Raw genomic sequence first — 23,374 nt, 5'->3', positions numbered from 1 at the left:
GGTGTCTTCGCCCTCTGGCGGAGCGAAGCCTGGTGGTGGTGCTTGTGGTGCGCCCTCAGAACTGCAGGTGCGCACAATGCCGTCGGGGTGGGGTGATCCTGGCGCTGTCTCTTGTCGTTGACAGCGTCATCTTCGAAGGCTTCTTAGGGGGTGGTGTCTGCGAGGGCTTTGCCTTTCTTCTCTGCCACGAGTGCTGCCTTCGCTGCGTCGTCAATGGATGCGGCAGCCTTCGAAGTTCCTCTCTTGGGGGCCATCGCGGGTTGTTTTTTCGTTGCATGAACGTTGGGCACCAAATGTTGGAACCTGCCCTTCAAGACAGGTTGATCCAATAGGAAATTGGGGAGAGAGTTTGTAATGCTGACACGGGATGTCAAAAGCCATGTTAATCTCCCTGTGCTTGGGCACAGTACGAGGGTATTTATAGGTGCTCGAGGGGCCGCCTATCTTTGTCAAAGACATTTAGACCCTCGAGTACCTGGTTTATCCCTAGAATATTCCCATGAGGGGGGTTACAGACAGTCATTACGGTATACTTTATTACTGACGTGGCCCAATTCACGCATGCCCACGTGGGGCCTGGCTTTGTGGGCCAAACTTACATGGGCCTCTCTCCATGGTGAGGGAGCGGGAGGTCCAGTGGTCTTCGACAGGGCCTTCGTCTTGTCTCGTCGGAGCGAAGGGGGCAGAACAGGCCTCCGTCTGGTCAGCGCCCATGGCCTATCTGGTGGGTCTTGTGGATGCGTTCTTTGTCTGCGCAATGCGAGGTGGAAGTCGTCGAGCGAAGGTGGCATGTTCGCCTTCGTCCCAACAGGTGTAGCCCCCCGAGATTCAAGTTTTGTAGTCTTTGAAAATTTTCTGATGTTATCCTCCATGCAGCCCCTAAAACTCAAGCTGATTAAGATAATCAGGTTGAGGATCAAGCAAATTATTCCTATGAGTGGTCTTGGTGAGGCAGGTAGCAGCACTTGAGCCGGTGAAGCAGCAAGTCAGAGAGGCGGGAGATGGCCTAGTCCCCGAGCCACAAAGCAGCGAGCCAGTGGGCTGCACGGTGGTGCAGCCCCCGAGCCAGTAAGCAGCAAGTCAGAGAGCGTGGGCGATGGCCTAGTCCCCGATCCGACGAAGCAGCGAGTCAGCGGGCCACATGGCGGTGCAGCCCCTGAGCCGGGAAGCAGCGAGTCGGTGAGGCGAGTGATGGCCTAGTCCCCGAGCTAGTGAAGTAGCGAGCCAGCAAGATGGGCGATGGCCCAACCCCAAGTCAGTGATGCAGCGAGCCGGAGAGGTGGTCGATGGCCTAGTTCCCGAGCCGACGAAGCAGCGAGTCAGCGGGGCGCACGACGGTGCAGTCCCAAGCCGGTGAAGCAGCGAGTCAGCAAGGTGGGCAATAGCATAGCCTCCGAGCTAGTGAAGCAGCAAGTCGGTGAGGCAGGCGATGGCCCAGCCCCCATGCCGGTGAAGCAGCAAGTCCACGAGTTGGGTGATGTCCCAGTCCCCGAACTGGCGAGCACCGAATCAGTGAGGCACACGACGGTGCAACACACGAGGTGATGAAGTAATGACTCGGCAAGGCAGGGCGATGGACCAGCCCCCTAGCCGGAGAAGCAATGACTTGGCGAGGCGGGCAACAGCCCAGCCGCAGAGCTGTCGAAGTAGTGACTCGACGAGGCTGACAGCAACCCAGCCCCCGAGTTGTCAGAGTGGTCGGCGAGCTTAATGTTTGACCATGTAATTTTGAGTATTGAACTTGGAAGACCCTATTAAAACTTACCTGTAACCTGCATGTTAGTTAAGGATATTTTGATGGCATGAAAAGAAATATAGGAAAATTGCTATGCGTGAAGAAGATTTGTGCCATGAAGTAAGAATTGAGTTTGTGTTGTCGAGGCACAGCGAGAGTGTATAATGTTGTTCGTGGGTCAGAGGCAACCTTTGGTGATTGCCTTCGTAAAGTAGGGCTTGAGTGCACCCTGAGTCAAGCGAGACATGTAGCACCAAACTAGGGTTAGACTTTGCCGCTCAAGTGTGGGATCTAGGACACCGGCTAGAGGGGGTGAATAGACGATTTTAACTAAAATCAAAAACACTAGAGAAATTTAATCAATACAATAAGAGATATAAATTTCCTAGCTATGATAGGCTAACAAAATATGATAAGCAATTATGGCAATACTACAAATGATAGACAATACACAAATTACTAACTACTTGCAAAGTAATAAGTAAAGAGTGAGAGAATGACACCAAAATTTATCACGTGGTATCGGTGATTTGGGATCACCCCTAATCCACGTTGAGGTGAAATTCAAGCTCTCACTTGCTCCTATATTAAGACACAGCTTGATCTTTGAGCCAAGTGGACAAGAAATCACTCAATACCTCGATTCCACTAGCGTCGCCTTTGCCGCTCCAGCGACATGGGTGTGAACCCTTCACAATTAACACCGCGGCTGCTCCACAATCTTCATGGAGAGCTCGACGCAGACAACACCCGAGCCATCTAGGACACTTTCTGCGCACATGCAGACGGTCCGCGCCCTATGGCCGGACGGTCCGTCGTAAAAGTAACGGCTATAATTCCCATTTGAAACATGTCAGTGCTATCAGAAAAAGTCAAGCTCAGACGGTCCGCCAGCCCAGGCCGGACGCTCCGGGGACTGTCAACTTGAAATGCCAGAGCACTAACCACATTGAACAAGATGGCCGGATTGTTCGCCAACCATGGTCGGACTGTCCACCCCTGGGAGCAAGTATCATCCGGGCTAAAACCCTAGACAGTCCGTAGTACAAGATCCCAAAAACACACCGTCCCTGCCCAAATCCATTGTGGCACATGCGGACGGTCCGCCAACCCTAGTCAGACGGTCCGCACAAGTACACAGAGACAGGTGAGCCAGCAGATCCCTCTGGCAAGGTCACGGACGGGGCGGCCTCCAGAACTCAGAAAATTTTAAATTTCGCTTTACAAAAGACTTTTACTCTCGAAAACGAAGCGTTGTTAATCCTCATGCAAATGCAACACTATATGCTCTATGAGGCACTAAGTTTTACACCTATCAAAGTCATTGACCCCTCTTAATAGTACGACTATCTAGCCTACTAATCCGGTCAATTTCTTCTCTAAACTCCTGATGACCGGCAAAAACAAAACCTAAGTTATACCTTTGCCTTCACTTGATCCACAACCAATGGTTATAAGTCTCCAAGACTTTTCTGTTCCTTGTGATCCAATCCTGCATTCTTATTTCTCCAAGAATTATTAGTCCACGAGTAGTTGTCATTAATTACCAAAACACCACTAAGGGGTCTAGATGATTCACAATCTCCCCCTTTTTGGTAATTATGCACACTTCATATTTCATAAAAAGCAGATTTAGTTTTTCAAATCTTCCTTACACACTAGGTATAAGAAGGATTTCAAATGAGTTTTGAGTGACTTATCTTGATTTAAAGTTCATCTGAAATATTGATAAATCAGGATAGAAAACTCAAAATGTAGAAATAGCTCCCCCTACATGTATGCATGATATATCTAGTTGAAAAATTTACAGACATAATATATCAGAGTTTTGGTGAAGATCTTCCTACAATCATGGTTATCGAGGTATACAAGTATAATATTATGAGACATAGGCGTAGCAAGAGTAACCACACCTCGATTAACCATTCACAAGTTCACAAGATATTTCGAACTAATAGAACCTTAAGAAGTTAACAAATAAAGTTCGAATGCAAACAAATAACATTTGTTCATCAACTCTTCAAATAAAACATAGACATAATAAACATGCATATGCAAATGTCTAAATGTCCACATGTGCAAGCTCCCCCTGATTGTATGAAACATCTCCATCCACATCTCTCTCCCCCTTTGGCATCAATTGGCAGACAGGAGGGGCTTCACTGCGCACCTAGTGGAGGACGTGGATACATGTTATAGTATTGAGAGTTGAAGCTGTCAAAGATGGAAGTGAATTGGCTGAAATCATTCTGAAGTTGCTGCTACCTCTCATCAAGCGAATGGATGATGTCACTGGTGGACAGAGTCTCAAACTAACTAGACAGATCACCCATATTGTCTTGAAAGCTCTGTTGCATATTGTTTATTTTGCTCATTATGGGACCATGCATAGTATTCTGAATATGAGAGCGGATACCATCAAATTGAGAATGCATCCCATCAAGTTGAGTATCAACAATAGAAAAATTTGTGTTCAGGGCAATGTACTGGCCATCAAAGTGAGATTGCAGAGTATCAAAACGGCCATCCATATGAGTCATCATGCCCTGAAACCTGTTATCCATATGAGTCTAGAGCCCATACTACATCTGTTGAAAATAAGGATCAAAATAATCAGGGGCGGGTGCCAGAACTGTCCATCACTACACCGTGACACGTTATTGCCGGCAGACTATCTGATGGTAATACACCTAAATAGCGTCACACAGTCTGTTGGCAATGAGTTTTCCCGGCAGATAATGTGTGTCGCTAAAAGTCGTGTCGGCAATACTGTTTACCGACAGACATATCAATACCGACTACCTATCTGTCGGTAATGTGTTTGTTATTGCCGACAGACAGGTCTTTGCCGTCGCACATATTCTGGACGACGTAATTACTGTATCGACAACAAGTCTGTCGCTAAAAGTCTATATGGCGACAGATTGTTTGTCGTTGTTCTTTGTGTCCGGTAAAAAAATATATGCATACAAATATATATATTCTAAATGAAACAATTAATAAACTGGTTACAATACACACTTCGTGGCAACCTGAATAATATGTAGCTCAGAATATAAGAAATTTGATTACTAAAAGAGATAGATCCATGACTTTAGAGTCCCCGCATACATTTGTTTGGAACACAATTTGCCTGATGAACTTATAAATATAAGTAGTATACATGTTTTCTAAATTCCGAAGTGACCTTTCAGTTCTATTACATACAAAAGTCTCTAGATTTATCTAATAAACTAAAATCTCTCCAACAGTTGGGTGTTACCAACGGCCACCGTACCATGCATGCGAATAATATTTTCTCACGCACTTCAAGAATCAACTCCGATCATTTGTGCTTCCAGCACCTTTTCCTGCACCAGATGTGAACAAAGTTTTCAGAGCTAAGAAAAAAAAATTGACATATGAAGTGACACAGTAGGTAAATCTGAACTTTTATAAAGTGTAAATCTGAATTCATGTGTAACTTTTATAAACTGTAATCTCCAACATGTGTAATTCATGTGAATTCAAGTGTAGAACAGGCACTTGAGCAAGGTTGCCGGAGAAAAGCTATAGAGGAAGAACTGAACTCAATTCTTAGATTACAATAAATTACCAGAGTTAGCAAAAGGGTAATAGCTATGGCAGTTTATGCTAAGAATGCACTTGAAGTTACCAAAAGATGCTGTACTCGACATTGGAGTATATGGAGAACAGGCACTTGAGCAAGGTTCCCAGGTTTTGCTAAGAAGGCACTGGGTGTAGTAGTTGCTGACCGGCTGGAGACAGCAGTTAAGCGTGTCATTGCAGAAGGCAAGTACAAAACCAAATATTTGGGCAGCACCAGCACCACCCAGGAAGTCACAGATGCGGTCATTGCCAAATTGGGTTAGAAACCAACGTGTCTTTAATACAACTTTTGGGCTTACTGGTTGCTGTCATGCTATTATGTAACCTTCTGTATTACAGTGTGTCATACATACGCATATTAAGGTTCAAGCTTGACAATCGTTGACTAACAATTGACCAGTAATGTTTAGCTATTGCAATACGAAATTGGTAGGGTTGGTTCTGTAACCAAATGAACTATTCAGTAACAATAGATTTATAATCATAAAAAATATGAAATAAATGAAATGCAGTCGTGTAATTTGGGAGCTCATGCTATGTTAAACCATGTCTTCTAAATTGGACTGGGTGTACTAGTTTCTATATGAGTGATCTGGGACTCCTGAGTTATTATCTTTGAATTGAGGTAAAGCAAAAACCAGGAGAAATCAAAATCTGCCAGAGTGCTTATGCTAAGAAGATACTTGAAATTTGTAGAATGAAGGGATGCAACCCTGCAGACACACCTATGGAGCAACCATTGATGCTACCAAGTTCAGAAGTATTGTGGGCAGTCTGAGATATCTAGTTAATACAAGGCCTGATCTTGCTTTTTCAGTGCGAATGGTGAGCAGGTTTATGGAGAATCCAAATGCATAACATTGGAGTGCTATCAAACGAATTATCAGATTTGTAGCTGGCACATTCCAGTATGGTTGTAAGTATGTCAAGGGAGCTGAAATTGAACTTCTGGGTTTTTCAGATAGTGATCATGCTGGGGACCTTGAGAAGAGAAAGAGCACCACAGGTGTTGTTTTCTTTCTAGGCAAAAACATTATCACCTGGTCATCTCAAAAGCAGAGGGTAGTATCATTGTCCTCTTGTGAATCAGAATATGTAGCAGCAGCCACGACAGCCTGTCAGGGAGTGTGGTTGAGCAGACTTATAGGGGATCTGTTGGGCACTGAAGTGAAGAAATTCAACCTCCGAATTGACAACAGATCTGCTCAATAGCTGAGTAAAAATCCAGTTTATCATGAGAGGAGTAAGCACATTGATACAAGATATCACTACATCAGGGAGTGTGTTAGCGATGGGAGACTGGAAATCAGTCATGTGAGTTCTGAAGAATGCAGATGTCCTTGAGAGCTCATCCCACACGGTCCAAGAGAGCGTCAAGGCAAACTCGAGCCTGGTCAGCGTGATTATCTAGCAGAAGGTGAAGGTCGATGGGATCATGGGAACCAGAGTTCACCAATCCGATCCAGTGGAGCATGCTAGTGAAAGCCCAAAACTGTGATTCTATTCTATTCTTTTAAAAAAGGATCAGCAGTTAATTGAATTGGACTTGGTCGGAATGGACTTCCCCCCACTAAATTTGAGCATTTCCCAATTGGAATAAAATGATTTAGTCCATTGTTATACCATTTTTCATTCATGACAGTGCCAATACAATAAAGAAATGGGGACATGCTACAAAAGGTCGTAAGATAACTGACAAATGAATCCTGTTGTGAGCCCATTACTCAAATTGCACATTTGCCCAATGTCTTATAGATATATGGATAGGCAGAGAGAGGTCTATTTTTAATCCAACTCTACACTTATACACAACTATATATGAAGAAAATATTTACCTGCTGCTGTAGAACCTTGGATCAACGTTGATTGTTTGTTACGACTCATCTAAAAATACAGAACATTAGAAGCTTGTTCCATTAATTACATAAATAAAATACAAGGTTGTAGTATTACCTTGTTTGTTGGCCATGCAACGGGCATAAAAAGAGCATCCCCCATACTCTCTACACCTAAGTATGGTCGTGGCAGAGTACTTTCCCTTTTTAGCACGCGAGTCACAAAAACTTGTGTGAACTCCCTTCCAAGAGGAACATCTCCCACCTTAGTGGTTGGGTCGGTTGAGATAATATTTGCTATTGCAACAGGAACTTCAGATCTCATCATAGAATATAATATCACTTCTTTACCAACCTAATAAAATATGTGAAGTAAGATTACAAAGTTTAAATAATGAAACATAAATATGAAGTGATAGATGAGAAAATTACAGGATTATCATCTGCATTTTGAGATGATCCATGATTTCTTTGAGGTACCATTGTTGCAATGTCTCGCCTGCGACTTTGCTCTTCAATAGTATTAACATCTTCACGATTCCTTGGACGACCCACAGTGCTTGCAACTCGCCTAGTAAGTTGCAAGTCATCTTGAACCATATTTTGTGAATGGTCATTACCATTGTAATCATGTGCCACCTCATCTGAATGATGCACCCTTAAGTTCTAAAGAAAAATAAAAATAAAAAGTGTTAGTGAGATAAAGGAAACAAGCCTAATTAACATGATAGACGCCGAACTGCTCGATATATGCTACAAAGGCTAAATATATACAATATTATATCACCTGTCGAGAATTAGACCCATGTTGTGATGGGCTTTCTATATGTTGCACCCCTTGAGATGCTACCAGCATTTGATAAATTTGATCCATTTTATCTTTCATCTGATTCATATCATGTCTTAAGGCTCTAACCTCTTGCTCAGAATGATTGCGAGCTTGCAACGCCATTTGAAGCTTTGTTGATATTTTCATTTGAGTTCCAGGGGTGCCTACATCTTGTGGAGTTGGTCCTAAGCCTAAACCACGAATACGACCTCTTGGTTCTTTCTCTCCAAAAACATGTGCATATAAATCACCATCTTGAATACTTCTATCCTTCAATTCTGGCTTCGCAGCAACAACTTCTTCAAATTTATTCTTAAGAGAACCACATATATATTATCTTTTGTTCACCTATATTTTAATTATTACAGAAATCATAAATAAAAGTACTCACAATGAATATTTCTGCTCCAGGTAGAGGTACAATATCCCCTTCTTTGTTCTTACGCGTGTGTGTTCTAACATATATTTCATCTCTTCTCGCAGGACGTCCTTGTTGTTCGGCCTACAAGAAAAAATGAATTGGTCAAGTAATTGACTAGATTTTTCATAAATAAAACTAATGATTATACAAACTAGTGATTATAAGTTTTTTACCAGTTCATGCCCCACACGAGCATAACTTTTGCTGCCAGCTGCATGTGACATAGTCAACTTTGAACGGTTATCTTTACCTCTGTTTGTACGAACCTACAACATAAATAATAATCAGTCAAAACAATAAGACAAATTCATTCGTACAACAATGTAATGAAGGTTTATATCTCAAAAAAGCAATTAAAAACAAATTAGCACGTACTTCATCTTCAGGAGACATCCAATAAGTTATCAACCACTCCCAATCAGATTCTTTCACCCTTTCATCCCTTTTAGCAATAAGCTCTTCAAAACTCAATGTTTCATCAAAGTATTTCATCTTTAGGTCAGCCTTAAACTCTCTCCACTTTTTTGCTGCAGATGTTATAACATAATCTATACCAGATTCATCCAACTCATAGTATTCCTGTTTCAATAAAATTGTAGTTGATTACCAAATCTACTCATAATAGGCTAAGTCAAATTAACTCAATAAATCAGATTACCTTCACTTTTGTCCATAACTCGAACTTCTTTTTAGAATCAACTAGTCTCCAATCCTCAGAAGAAACCGGGATATTTTTCCTCACCAAAGTTCCTATGAAATTACCATACTCTTTGTTGTTCCTACCAACAGGTTGGTCATATTCATTAAGGGTAATGGAGATTTTAGGCCCACCACTATTTGAATATATGTTCTTCTTCAAGGTTGGGCCCCTTCCTTTCCTTATATTATGATGCCCAGTAGGTTGCTCTGCTTATTGCATGAGATAAAAAAGATGAAAACATTTCTTGATAACTATTTTCAAAAGTTATACAGTGAATTTAAAGTTTGTTTGATTGTTACCTTCATCATTGATGGGATATTCAGATTCTCCATAACTATTTTCAGAAGTACTATCCTCATGGTTATCGTCAACAATATCCCTTTGAGTCCTTGATCGCAAAGTAGGACCATTAGTTGAATATGCTAATTTCCTTGTCTGCACTCAAAGAAGTTGAAAACATTCAACATACAGGTTCAAAACATGAACTTATTAAATAGGGGAATACATTAACCTTGTGTTTCTTGTTGGCTCGATGTGATCCATTTGCTTCATTAACCATAGTACTAGGTACAGGGAGATTAAGAGATCTCATCCTCTTCATATTTTCTCTTATGTTGGCAGCCCTCTGTAGTTCATATTCATTGACCTCTGTTTCTTTACCCATTCCTCTTCCTCTTACGAACTTTACTCCTGAATCAAGACATAAAGAGATTACAATCACACATTACAATGTAAAAATGAAACATTTTTGCATACAAAAAAACATATCTTACTTGCTAGGTTGGTTTTCGTCAATCATTATTCCATCTATATCAGTCCTAACACAACTACTACCACCAATAGAAACATTAACTTGTGTGTTTGCATCCAAATCTGGCAAGAAAGAACTTATTTCTGTACTATTGCCTAGCCTTTCATCCATGTCATACATGTCACGTTGTTTTGACTTTAAAACAGTAAACCAATCAGCATCAATAGGATCTTGCACATAGTAAACTTGAGTTGCTTGAGATGCAAAAATAAATGGCTCATCTAATTCGTTGTCACCAGTATTGAATAAATGCTTGAAGTTGACCATTGTCACCCCAAAATTATCTATTTTGACCCATTTGTCTCGTACTCGGTTATCAATCCAATCACATTTGAACAATACTAATTTTCCTTGGTGATGGTAGTTCAGCTCAAGAATGTCTTTTATAACACCATAATAAGTTTTGCTCATTGATATTGGGTTATTGTTGTTTGTCCCATCAAAAATTGTTGCATGCGCAACTAGGGCTACACCACTACACTGCACTGACCTACCCACATCATAAGAATGTGTATGGAAATTTATCCCATTTATAGTATAACTGTCGTAAGAATGTGCAACCATGTTAGGCTCCTTAGCTAATATTGTTATCTCCTCAGGTACTTCCTCACCCGTTGTTTCCACCTGACGATATTGAAGATTGTTATTGCACTACAGAAATAATGTGGAACTAGATGTTGTATAAACCATTTTCATAGATACTTACGTGTGACTTAAACCACTCGTGAAATGTCTTATAGTGTAAACGACTGATTGTTCTTTGATTTTGATGGCCAACCAAATGAAGATATTCTATATGTTTACTGAACATACATTATACTTTAGTAATCATGAAATAAATGGATGATACTGATTATAAGAAATATAATGGAAAACTTACTTCAAGTAAGGCTCTATATGGTCATAGTTGAACAAGACATATCTATGTGCTTGAAGCCATGTTTTGTGGTCTAATGTGACACTATGTTTACCAACTAATCCTCGACCTACGTTATGGAAGAAAGGGGTGGTATTGATTAAATCAACATCCAAGCCATCATCATTTCTTTTTTTCCGGTTAAATCTAGTTTCACCATGTAAATAGCGAGAACAGAATGTGAGACTTTCATCAAATAGATAGCTTTCCGCAATTGACCCCTCTGGGTGACTCCTAGTGCGAACATAGCCCTTACATCTCATTAAAAACCTATAAAGGAGAATGCCATATATGTTAAACCTTCCTATGAGTAAAACTAAGTTTAATTTGTTGCTAAAATATATTAAAATTTACCTCTCCACTGGGTACATATTACGAAATTGAACAGGGCCAGCAATTCTGACTTGAGTAGGAAGATGAACCATTAAGTGTACCATAATATCAAAAAAGGATGGTAAGAATATAGTCTCAAGAATGCTTAGAGTCTCAGCTATTTCTGACTCTAGCTTATGCATATCGCTTATATGAATAACTGGCGAATAGATTTGCTTAAAAAAATTGCTCACACGAATCAGCGCACCACTAACTTTTTCTGGTAATATCCTTCTCACGGCAAGTGGAAGTAAATATTGTAACAAAACATGGTTATCATGGCTCTTTAGCCCAACAAGCTTCTTCTCCTTCACGTCCACATTGTTTCTTATATCTGATGCATAACCATCAGGAAATTTTACTCCTTTTAGTAGTTCACAAAATAATGTCTTCTCAGACGCACTCATAGTATATGATGCTGGTGGTAAATAAAACTTGTCACCCACTGGAACAGGATGAAGCTCAGTTCGGATGCCTAGGGACTGAAGATCCAAACGATATTTCAAGTTATCCTTGGACTTTCGGTGAATGCCTAGGATGGTGTTGACAATGTTGTCACACACATTCTTCTCGATATGCATGACATCTAAATTATGTCGTAACATTAAATCCTTCCAATATGGAAGCCTAAAAAAATAGACCTCCTTTTCCAAATGACAGTAGGCTCCCCTTCCTTATTTTTTGCTTTCTTTTTATGTTGGCAACCTTTCCCATGCACTGCGTGCATATTCTCTGTTTGCAATAAAACTTCCTCCCCAGAAAGTGGTCTAGGCGCTGGCCGGTCCTCAACTTTACCATCAAATGAATTTGGATCAAATCTATATGGATGGTTGGGGTCCAGGAATCTACGATGTCCCATATAACAATTTTTTGTACCTTGTTTCAATCGTAGAGAACATGTATATGAGTGGCATTCAATACATGCTACATGACCTGATGTAGTACATGCTGCAATGTACCCTAGGCCTGGATAATCAGATATGGTCCATATTATTGCAACACGCAATTGGAAGTACTCATGCTTTGCGGAATCATAAGTCCTTACCCCTTCAACAAACATATCCAACAGATCATCAATTAGTGGCTCAAAATAAATATCTATATCACTACCAGGAGATCTACGGCCTGGAATCAACAATGAGATAATGAAATTTGTTTGCTTCATACACAACCATGGTGCAAAGTTATATGGGATGAGAATAACAGGCCAAATGCTATAGCTAACATTCATGGACCTGAACGGATTAAAACCATCTGTAGCTAAAGCAAGTCTAATGTTGCGATTGTCAGAAGCAAACACTGGGTGCTTTTGGTCAAAATCCTTCCACAGAGGTGAATCTGCAGGATGCCTTAGTAATCCATCTTGTATACGCTCCTCATCATGCCACCTTGTGTCACTTGTTGTCTTAGATGATACAAATAACCTCTGAAGCCTTCTTTTTATTGGAAAATAGCGAAGAACTTTGCATGGAACCTTGTGTACACGTTTTCCATTTAAACTTCTCCTTTTTGATTTCCAGCGTGACTTTTCACATGTGGGACATGCATCACAATTAGCATACTCCTTCCTAAACAAAATGCAGTCATTTTCACATGCATCAATTTTGATATACCCGAGTCCTAGACACTTAATTACTTTCTTTGCTTCATTGAAATTTTTTGGCAATGCCAAGCCATCAGGGAAAGCCTCCATTAGTAGATCTAGTAGCATATCAAAACTTTTATCTGTCCACCCTCCAAGCAATTTCAAGTGAAGAATTCTTATTAAGAAATGCAACTTTGAGAACTTCTTACACGCTGGGTATAGCTCTTGGGTATTATCTATCACTAACTGATTGATGGCTTCTAAATCTACATCAGTTTCATCTAAACCATCAGATACTTCAAAATCCCATTTATCATCTAGACCACCAGCCATGTCTTGAACCAAATTGGCTATGTCATCTTCATCTGAATTGTTTGCAGCCTCTATATCATTATAGTCATGACTATTAATAGGCATAGAGTCTGTTTCTCCATGATAAGTCCACCTTTTGTATCCCTCTTGAAAACCATCACATATCAAGTGCGAACGAACTTCATTTTCATCTTTCCATAGAGAATTAACACATTTTCTACAAGGACATAGAATTCTATTTCCACCTATAGAATTGCTAAACGCAAACTCAATAAATCCAGCTACCCCATCTATGTAGACCTTCGTGTGCCTATAAATATTAGGTACAAAAACGATATGTTGGTCAAAGGTGATTACTACAAAATAATGGTTTATAGTACATTGTCAGAAATATACCTAGGTTCATTCATCCACCTTTTATCCATGTTGTACCTTAACAAATAATAAGATGAAATGCACCCTTCCTAGCCTCAAAGTAGAGGTGGAAAAAGGGGAATCGTTACAAGTATCAAAGATAAAAGCTAAATTAATTACTTTTTCCCAGTTTAGATAGTTCGGATCAACAGAAGATGAAAAAGTTAAGGCTAGAGATTACCACTGACCAATGGCTATCGTTCAGGCGTCGTGCACCACTGAATTTATCGTCGCCGGCTGTCTGTCTGCAATACTTGCCAGCAGATTTCTCAACACAAAAGTGTTCTTCGGCTATGCTCCTTATTCCAATAGATATATGCACCCATACCAGAAAAAGAACATAAAAATATTTTCAAATTTGAACTTAAAAATATTTTCAAATAAGGATCAGATAGTTCATGAAGACACATGTGAATGTTTTCTGCACAAAAATCTCTTTAACACTTTAGTTTGTTGTGCATTCGTACTTTTGTGCCTTAGAATAATATGGATCGATTAGTCAATCAGACATCCTAATCGTCCAAGACTCTAGAAACCAACCAACCCATATAATACGCCCATCTGCTATGGTGTTGCAGTGGACATGGCTTCAGACACTGAACCGCGGGTGGAGTAGGAATTGCAGGCCGACACACAGGCAACAGCCATACGCCCATACGTCCATGAACCTATCTTGTTAGGTCGAGATATTGTTGGTGGGACTAATGGCAGAGCCACTACTCAGACACCCTATAGGACTGCTAGGTGGCAATGTCCAACCCAACCGCGCGCAACAAAGAGCAACAGTAGCAGCACCGAGCCCAGGCCAGTACGACCTCTTGATTCCAAAATCCCCAAATTCAAACATATCGAACAAGGAGATGGCAAATTCTTGCATATTCCTGTTCTTGATGGAGGTAAACTTTGATTCTTCCAGCCTAAGGTTGCCTTACTTCTATTGTGTATCTGATGTTTCTTTTCCATGAACAGATGGGCGGGTTGCTGCTTGTTTGGACGTTCTGCAACTTACCCATGCTGCAATTTCAATGGTCTCCCTTTCCATGGCTCATGCCCTCTCTTTCTTAATCCATCTTAGTAATCTTAGTCCATCTGAAATGGTTTTCCCTCTGAAGGTTGAAGGAGGTCCTGGTGCTGCAACTGATGTGGCAAACACGATAATGCAGAAATTCTGGGACTCTGCACTTGCTCTAGAGCAACCTCAAGAGGAGGATTTTGATAGTCACAGGTTTAGTTAATGTTTCTTTTGTGTTCTTTTTATTTGTCTTCCCTCTCAATGCAATTCTTGCCTGAATTATTGCATTGTACAATGAATTACCTTTAGTGATGCCATCAGATGCCAGGGATGGCAGTAGTAGTATTTATCGTCCTGCTGTTGATAATTTATTTGTCTTTAAGCTTTAGGACAAGAAGGGACGCATGCATAGATTCACTTGTGGTAGGTACTGAATATGATCTTAGTCAGTTGATTGGGGCTGAATGCTTCAGCTAACAGTTTATTCGTTGAATTTCAGGCTCTGAAAGTTTAGATGAGCTGATATCTTCTGTAATCCAAAGGTTAGGCATGGTTGATGAGAAGAGAGTGATTCAACTGTTGGTAAGCTTGAATAATTTGGCATCCCATTGTTTCCATCTTGAGAAGTAGGGTAAGAATAAGATGTTCTGTGTCTGACTTCCAAATACAAGATATCACGTTTATGTTCATCAATGTTTTCAAGTCGAACGATTTGTTGGTCGTTCTGGCTGACCGATAAGGGCGATTAATCACGATTAGTCGGACTTGGGCAATTAATTGTGATTGGTCCAAACTAACTTGGACGATTAATCGTACAACTTGAAAACATTGATGTTCATGAAATTAATCATGTATCACATTCAGTATCTGTTGCTGTCAAGCACTGTTGAATTAATCTGTCAGCTTAGCTTATTTAGAATACTCTACATACTGAACAATTGTACCAGCTAAAATTTCATGTGTTGCTCTATGCAGTATGAAGATAACGAAAGCGACAAGGTGCTATTGACAACCAATTCTGATCTTACTGGTGCTGTGTTTTGTGCGAAATCATCTGGATTGAAGGTCTTTGGCTTCTCTGATGTGGACCCCCTTTTGTACGGTTATACCATATTTATCGCACTGTGGGGCTATTTAGTTTGTAACCATAGTTTCCCACAACTAACCTGATTAGAGGATATATTGCATCCCAAATTCCCAACCTCTAGATCTATTGTAATGCTTTCCTCTACCCAGACATCAAAAATATGAAATCAAAGGCACCCTCCATCCCATCATCGCCACCCATGCTTCGTACCTGTCCTCCTCGCGGAAATGGAAGCGACTGCGGCGGCGTCCCTGTCCTCCTCGCGAAAATGGAAGCCGCCGGCGTCCGTGTCCTCCTCGCCTGCTCGCGGAAGAAGAAGCCGAAGAGCGGCGCGGCGGCGTACCGGCCTATCCTCGCCTCCTCGCGGAAATGGAAGCGGCGGCGGCGGCGTCCCTGTCCTCCTCGCGCGTCAACGTCCGTGTCCTCCTCGCCTGCTCGCGGAAGAAGAAGTCGAAGAGCGGCGCGGCGGCGTCCCGGCCTGTCCTCGCCTCCTCGCGCGCGGAAGAAGACGGCGTCCCTGTTTGGACGTTGCAAATAATCCGACAGATAGATGTAGCGTCCTCACGGAAAAATATGAAAATATGGTAGGGTTTAACCGTGCGGCCGCGGCTATAGCTGTGCGTGTGGCTTTAATTTTTTAATTATAAGTCCCAACCCTACTGCCGACAAATAATCCGATGTACATTTTTCCCGACAGATGTTGTGTCGCGCGTAATCATTTTTACCGACAGATAGACTGTCACAATATCTCTACTTTATTACCGACAAATGGTTTGATACCAGACCAATATAAACCCGACATCTAGTGCGATGGTAATATATTGCGACAGACCGGCTGTCGCCAATGGTCTTTTTTTACCGACAGATGTTTGACGCTAATTTTGTGTCATGGTGTAGTGCATGCTGATGAGGAGGTGGAGGTGGTGGCATCTACTAAGCCAGATCATCCTCAAGCTGAGCAGCATAATCATCTGCAGGGACTCCCTCGTCATCAGGAAAGGGGTGAGAGGCCTGGTGAGAAGCTATCTCACACCGCACCTCAAACCTAGTTTTGGCCTTGATCAGAGGAATAATATAAGGAGCATATGCTAGATTCTGATTCTTGTCCATCTTAAGGTCATTAAGCTGCCTCATCATGAACAGAACCACATTCATGACTTCTCCCTTCATCACATGATCAATAATGTTCCAAAACTTGTCTCTGATCTTGCTCTTATCCCCACTTTTAGGAAGAATGGTGACCCTGACAATCTTATTAATGTCAACTAGATGGTGCCTCATCCCTAGAGTTTCTCCAGATCTCCTAGGGATACCAAGCTTAGCAAGTTCATAATATTTAACATGATCCTCAAACTGTTCCTCGGTATAGAGGTCAACCCCGTTTGAGATTACATCATAATCCAGATTGTTTCATGTGCAAATTAGCCAAAAGTAGCCACATATCTTTTTAAACCTGTCATCTAAACAATCAGTTGATCTTCAATGTTGATTTCTGCAGTGGAAAGGAAATGTTTAACAGCTAGTTCATTGAAGTCGGTTCTTGTGGGGGATAGATATCCCCTGGGTCCACTAAAGAAGTAAAAGACCTCACGAAAGGCCCAAGGGCCCAATAATTCGTAAGGTCATTCTTTCGTGGGCCTGGGGAAAGACAACCAACAAAGAAAAGAAGATGTGAGACCGGATTGGTGCAAACCCGGACGGCCCACAACGTCAAGCGAATAAATCGCAACAGAGACCCGACTTTCCCGCGCTGAAGCCCCCATGCAACGGAGCCACGCGAGGATAAGTCGGCGGGGGTTACGTAGGGATAAACTCAAGAGGTTCACTATCTTTTAGCTACTTGTTGATTATATCCACATGTACTGCCTCACGGTCGAGTATATAAGGCCTAGGGGGCACCCCTTCAGAACGATCGGCCCTACTTTACTTAGCCACCCACGTAAACTCTCTGTGCTTTCCACCCAGAGAGTCCTCTTGTAACCACACTCGAATACTCATCAGGACGTAGGGTGTTACGCATCTCTAAGCGGCCCGAACCTGCAAATCTTGTCCATTGTCCCTCGTGCGATCGGCACGAACCATTTTGCTACAGTCGTCGACACCGTCCTACTCCTAAAAACATCTTGAGGGGCAACCCCGGGTGTGCGGTCGGACCCAAAACACCGACAGCTGGCACGCCAGGTAGGGGGTGTGTCGACGATCCAAGCTAGCTCAATGGCCGTCACCTTCCACAGCAAGATCACCGTGCATCCCGGATCTGTATTCTGCTTCGGGACAATATCATCTGTAGCGGATGAAGAGGGAATTCTACACCGCATCGCGGATCTGCCGGAAAAGAAGTTTCCTCCAACAAACTCCGAAAATGCTGGAAAAATGCTACCTCCGGCTCTTCGGAAAAAGATTGTCTCCGGGAAGGCTGGAGCTAGTAGCTCGCTGACTCGGAAGACTCCGCTGTCTACTTCCCCGACGAAAGAATGGACACGGGTCGCGAGAAAGAAGGAGACCAGGGAAAGGCAAGTCATTCTTCCCGTTCCTCCGACCTCAAAGGAGAACGGAAAGAAAGTCGCCACGACAGCAGTACCATTCTACCCCGACGTCCTCTTCATCGGGAGAGTGGAGTCGCCCGCCGTCTCTGACGATGAACCGACCGCGCCTGGAGAAGAACCACCTCAACGAGAATCCCGCCGACGGAGGAACCGACGCAGGAACGTTCGACGACATCACGCGGCCGGGGAACGGGATCCGGAGCAGCCTGTCTCGCGAGACGAGGTCTCGGAGGTAGGAGAAACTCCTGAAGAACACGTCTTCAGGGAACGAAGGAACTCCCGACGACGTGATCGCCGACGAATTCAGGAGCAAGCTGAGCAAGATGCAAGGCAACGCCGGGAGAATCCGCTCTTCGGGCGCAACCTGAACCCCGACTTTGCCCGGGCTATGAACACGTCGAGCGAAGTCCGAGGCGTACTAGCTCGGATAGCTGACGGACTTCCTCGGACCCCCGACGCCGAGGGATACCGACGCCTGTTCACTCAGGCGGCCAACCATCTTCTGCCGCTCGCTCACCCGCCGAACGATCTGCGACACGCCATCAACAGTCGCCGAGACGCGCGAAGCTCTATCAATGCTTCGCGCGAGCGGCGGCATGAAAACGAAATTCGCCGTCGGGGAGGAGTATGACCGAGATCATGGCTTCCCGACTCAAAGCCAGGCCACCAGGACTGAGTCGGCAACAGCTTCAACTGGCGGAACCACCCGGGGACGGTCGAGGAACCACCACCACCACTCCCCTCCCCGGGACAGACGACATCCCCGACGACAGGAGGACACGTGCGGAGTATCCGCTCTTACTCCGCGCCTTAGGGCCATCCAATGGCCTCCCAACTTCAAGGTATCCAATGTCGACAAATATGAACCTAAGCAGGATCCAGGGGGTTGGTTAGCCGTCTACACCACCGCTGCTCGGGCTGCCGGAGCATCCGAAGACGTCATGACTGCGTATCTGCCCATCGTCCTTGGGCAAGATGCGCTGCAGTGGCTACGACATCTACCCCGACACTGCATCGACGACTGGGGAGACTTCAGTCGACGCTTCATCGCCAACTTCCAGTCCCTCTCCGACAAGCCAGCGCAACCGTGGGACCTCAAATCCATCAAGCGCCGAGGGGACGAGACTCTCCGGTCATACCTCAAAAGGTTCCAGACCATGAGAAACCGCATCCCCGAGGTCACGGAGGCGGCCGTGATCGAGGACTTCTACAGAGGATCCAATGACTCGGCTTTCGTCCGAGCCATACTACAAAAGGCGCCGACTACCTCCGAGGAGCTGTTCCGGGAAGCCGACCTCTACATCACCGCCGAAGAGCGAGCCCAGGATCTCATCGGAGGAACAAAGCCTGCATCGGCGGCACCACGACGCGACGCGAACCAGCCACCCGACAAACGCTGGGAGAAGAGGCCTCGTGAAGAAGTACACGCCGCTGGACCACCCGCCTCTCGCGCCCGAGGAGGGCCTCGTGGAGGCGAGCGCACGCTGGACGACATCCTCGACGCCCAGTGCCCGTACCACAAGGACATGCGCCATACTCTCCGTAACTGCCGGAACTTCAAGCACTCCGTCGGGCACGGCCGACCCTTCCAACCTCTACCGCCTCCTCCGCCGAGGGGAGGACCAGATGAACCACGACAGCCCCATCAGCAGCAGGAGGGGGGAGGAGGAGCTTTCCCACGCGTTGACAGGGAGGTCAACGTCATCTTCGGTGGACATGGGTCGCAGGAGAACAAAAGACAACAAAAGCTCAACGACCGCCAGATACTGGTGGCGACCACCGGTCCTCCCGCCCCATACCGGTGGTCGGAGCACCCGATCACTTTCACTCGGGAGGATCAATGGCTCAACTTTGACCATCCAGGCAAATACCCGCTCCTCGTCGATCCGGTGATCCGAGAGAGCCGGGTAAAGAAGGTGCTAGTGGACGGGGGGAGCAGCATCAACGTCACCTTCCCCCGTACGCTCCAAGGCTTGGGAGTTCACCTCAAAGAGCTCCACGAGTCAGACACTCCTTTCTTCGGCATCGTGCCGACGGAAGGGGAATACCCGCTGGGGCACATCTACATGCCGGTCACCTTCGGGACTCCGGAGAACTACAGAACCGAGTTCCTGAGGTTCGAGGTGGCGAACTTTGACTGCGGGTACAACGCCATCATCGGGAGGCCGGGGCTGGCCAAATTCATGGCTATTCCGCACTATACATACATGATACTGAAGATGCCAGGACCGCAAGGAATCATAACTGTGCGCGCCGACTTCCAAGGCGCCGCAGAATGTTTCCGAGTGGCCATCCAAGCAGCCCTCACCACCAAGCCGTCAACGGTTCCTTCTACGCCGGCGAACTCTAAGCCTGAGGAAGACCTCGCCGTACCGGCAAACGAAGCTCAGGCCGTAACCTCTATGCGGCCGACTGAAGAAACCAAGCGGATCAACCTGGGGTTCGCTGATGAGCGCAAGACGGCCATCATCAGCTCCAGTCTGAATGACAAATAGGAAAGCGCGCTCGTCCAGTTCCTGCAAGATAATCGAGACGTATTCGCATGGCAACCTGCGGATATGCCGGGAGTCCCAAGAGAACTGGCCGAGCACAAATTGAAGGTCTATCCTCAGGCGAGGCCGATCTGGCAAAAGTTACGTCGTTTCACGCCCGACAAAAGAGAGGCCATTCGCGCCGAGTTAGCTCGCTTGGTCGCGGCTGGATTTATTAGAGAAGTATTACACCCCGAGTGGTTAGCCAACCCTGTTCTTGTACTCAAAAAGAATAAAGTGGATTGGCGCATGTGCGTCGACTATACTGATCTCAACAAACACTGTCCGAAGGATCCCTTCGGGCTCCCGAGGATAGATCAAGTGGTGGATTCCACCGCTGGATGTTCTGTGCTGTCTTTCTTAGATTGCTATTCCGGGTATCATCAGATTAGTTTGGCAAAAGAAGACGAGGAAAAAACGGCGTTCATCACCCCGTTTGGTGCTTTCTGTTATACCTCCATGTCGTTCGGCCTCAAAAACGCTGGAGCGACTTATCAGAGAGCCATTCAAACATGCTTAGCCGATCACTGGGGCAAGCGTGTGGAGGCTTACGTAGATGACGTGGTGATCAAAACAGAGAATCCGGAAAACTTCATCGAAGACTTACAGCTGGTTTTCAACAGCCTGAGAAGATATAGATGGAAGCTCAATCCTGAAAAATGTGTTTTCGGGGTACCAGCGGGAAAGTTGCTCGGATTTATCGTCAGCCACCGGGGAATTGAGGCTAATCCAGATAAGATTGAAGCTATCATGAAGATGGAAGCTCCTCGATCACAAAAGAAGGTTCAGCGACTCACTGGATGTATGGCAGCTCTGAGCAGGTTTATATCCAGGCTGGGAGAAAAAGGTTTGCCATTTTACAAACTGCTCAAGAAGGTGGATAAGTTTCAGTGGACTTCAGAAGCACAAGAAGCTCTAGACGCACTGAAGAAATTCTTGACAACACCACCAGTATTGAAACCACCCCGGCGAGCTACGCCGACTCAACCGGCTGAAGATTTGTTGCTGTATATCTCTTGCACGACTCACGTGGTAAGCACTGTGTTGGTAGTCGAGCGAGTAGAAGAAGGACATGCCTATCCAGTGCAGCATCCTGTTTACTTCATCAGTGAGGTTCTAGGCCCCTCGAAGAAAAAGTATCCTCAGGTTCAGAAGCTATTATATGCAGTACTTCTAACTGCCCGCAAGCTGCGTCACTACTTTGACGACCACAAAGTCATAGTAGTTACTGGTTTTCCAATAGGGGACATTCTTCACAACAAGGAAGCCATTGGCCGAATAGCCAAGTGGGCTTGCGAGTTGGGATCCCACGATATTGAGTTCCGACCTCGCACTGCCATCAAAACTCAAGCACTGGTTGATTTCGTATCAGAATGGACAGAACAGCAAGTACCAGACAATCCAAAAACGGCAGAAGTATGGCGAATGTATTTTGATGGCTCGCTGAAGCTGCAGGGGGCAGGAGCAGGGATTCTCTTCATTGCACCTGGAGGCGAACACCTCAAGTATGCTCTCCAGTTGCTATTTCCGGCCTCTAACAACGCAGCCGAGTATGAAGCTTTGATACACGGATTAAACATCGCCATATCACTGAGCGTCAAGAGACTGATGGTATATGGAGATTCTCTGGTAGTCGTCAGCCAAATAAACAAGGAATGGGATTGTTCAAGTGATTCAATGGGAAAATACTGCGCTGCCGTCCGAAAGCTGGAAGATAAATTCGAGGGCCTGGAGTTTCATCATATAGAAAGAGATCGGAACACGGCAGCCAATGTACTGTCAAAGCTCGGATCCGGTCGGACTCAGGTCCCGCCCGGGGTCTTCATGCAAGAAATTCTCCAGCCGAGTATCTCGACGGATCAAATAGAAGAGTGCAACATCATAGATCAACCCGAGTCAAACTCTGATGACTGGAGACAGCCGATTATTAAGTATATAAAGAATGAAGAAGAACTAGATGACAAGAACTCGGCAGAGCGCATTGCCAGACAATCAGCTCACTATACACTCATTGGGGAGGTATTATACAGGAGGGGCGCGTCAGGCGTCCTCATGAAGTGCGTTCTCCCGTCCACCGGGAAGCAACTTCTGGAGGAAGTCCATGCAGGGCAGTGTGGAGTACATGCAGCATCCAGAACACTAGTCGGGAAGGTTTTCAGGTCAGGATTCTATTGGCCGACGGCGAAGAACGATGCAGCCGAGTTAGTTCAGAGATGCGAAGCTTGCCAATACCTGTCAAAGCAACAGCACATGCCAGCACAGCAGCTACAGACCATACCAGTAACTTGGCCCTTCGCATGCTGGGGACTGGATATGATTGGACCTTTCAAGAAAGCTCAAGGAGGATATACCCATGTATTGGTAGCGATCGACAAATTCACTAAATGGATAGAGTTCCAGCCCATTGCTTCTTTAACCTCTGCTAAAGCCGTGGAATTCATACAAAGCATAATATTCAGATTCGGGATACCAAACAGTATCATCACTGACTTGGGATCCAACTTCACTAGTTCAGAATTCTTTGACTTCTGCGAGCAAAAGAGCATTCAGATCAAGTACGCATCTGTAGCACATCCAAGAGCCAACGGGCAGGTTGAGCGAGCCAACGGAATGATATTGGAGGCACTCAAGAAAAGGGTCTTCGATAAGAATGAAAAAT

At 44.5% G+C, this 23,374-nt stretch overlaps 3 long non-coding RNA genes across 3 annotated transcripts; 1 reads left to right on the top strand and 2 right to left on the bottom strand.

Annotated features, from left to right (window-relative positions):
* Positions 1-7,122: 7,122 nt before the first annotated feature.
* LOC109942455 (uncharacterized) lies at positions 7,123-7,820 on the bottom strand. The gene is made up of 3 exons (XR_002265306.1): positions 7,660-7,820; positions 7,298-7,534; positions 7,123-7,228 (listed from the first exon to the last, which is right to left on the bottom strand). It is a non-coding gene; the product is annotated as an uncharacterized lncRNA (long non-coding RNA).
* A 1,137-nt stretch (positions 7,821-8,957) lies between these two features.
* Positions 8,958-9,355, bottom strand: LOC109942197 (uncharacterized). Its single transcript, XR_002264818.1, has 3 exons — positions 9,261-9,355; positions 9,088-9,179; positions 8,958-9,008 (listed from the first exon to the last, which is right to left on the bottom strand). It is a non-coding gene; the product is annotated as an uncharacterized lncRNA (long non-coding RNA).
* A 5,048-nt stretch (positions 9,356-14,403) lies between these two features.
* Positions 14,404-14,711, top strand: LOC103638182 (uncharacterized). Its single transcript, XR_558611.3, has 3 exons — positions 14,404-14,435; positions 14,509-14,567; positions 14,652-14,711. It is a non-coding gene; the product is annotated as an uncharacterized lncRNA (long non-coding RNA).
* Positions 14,712-23,374: the final 8,663 nt, after the last annotated feature.

This window comes from Zea mays, chromosome 9 (assembly GCF_902167145.1).
Source record: "Zea mays cultivar B73 chromosome 9, Zm-B73-REFERENCE-NAM-5.0, whole genome shotgun sequence".
NCBI lineage: Eukaryota > Viridiplantae > Streptophyta > Magnoliopsida > Poales > Poaceae > Zea > Zea mays.
Note: the sequence above shows the minus strand (reverse complement) of the source record. Positions and strands in the feature narration are given on the sequence as shown.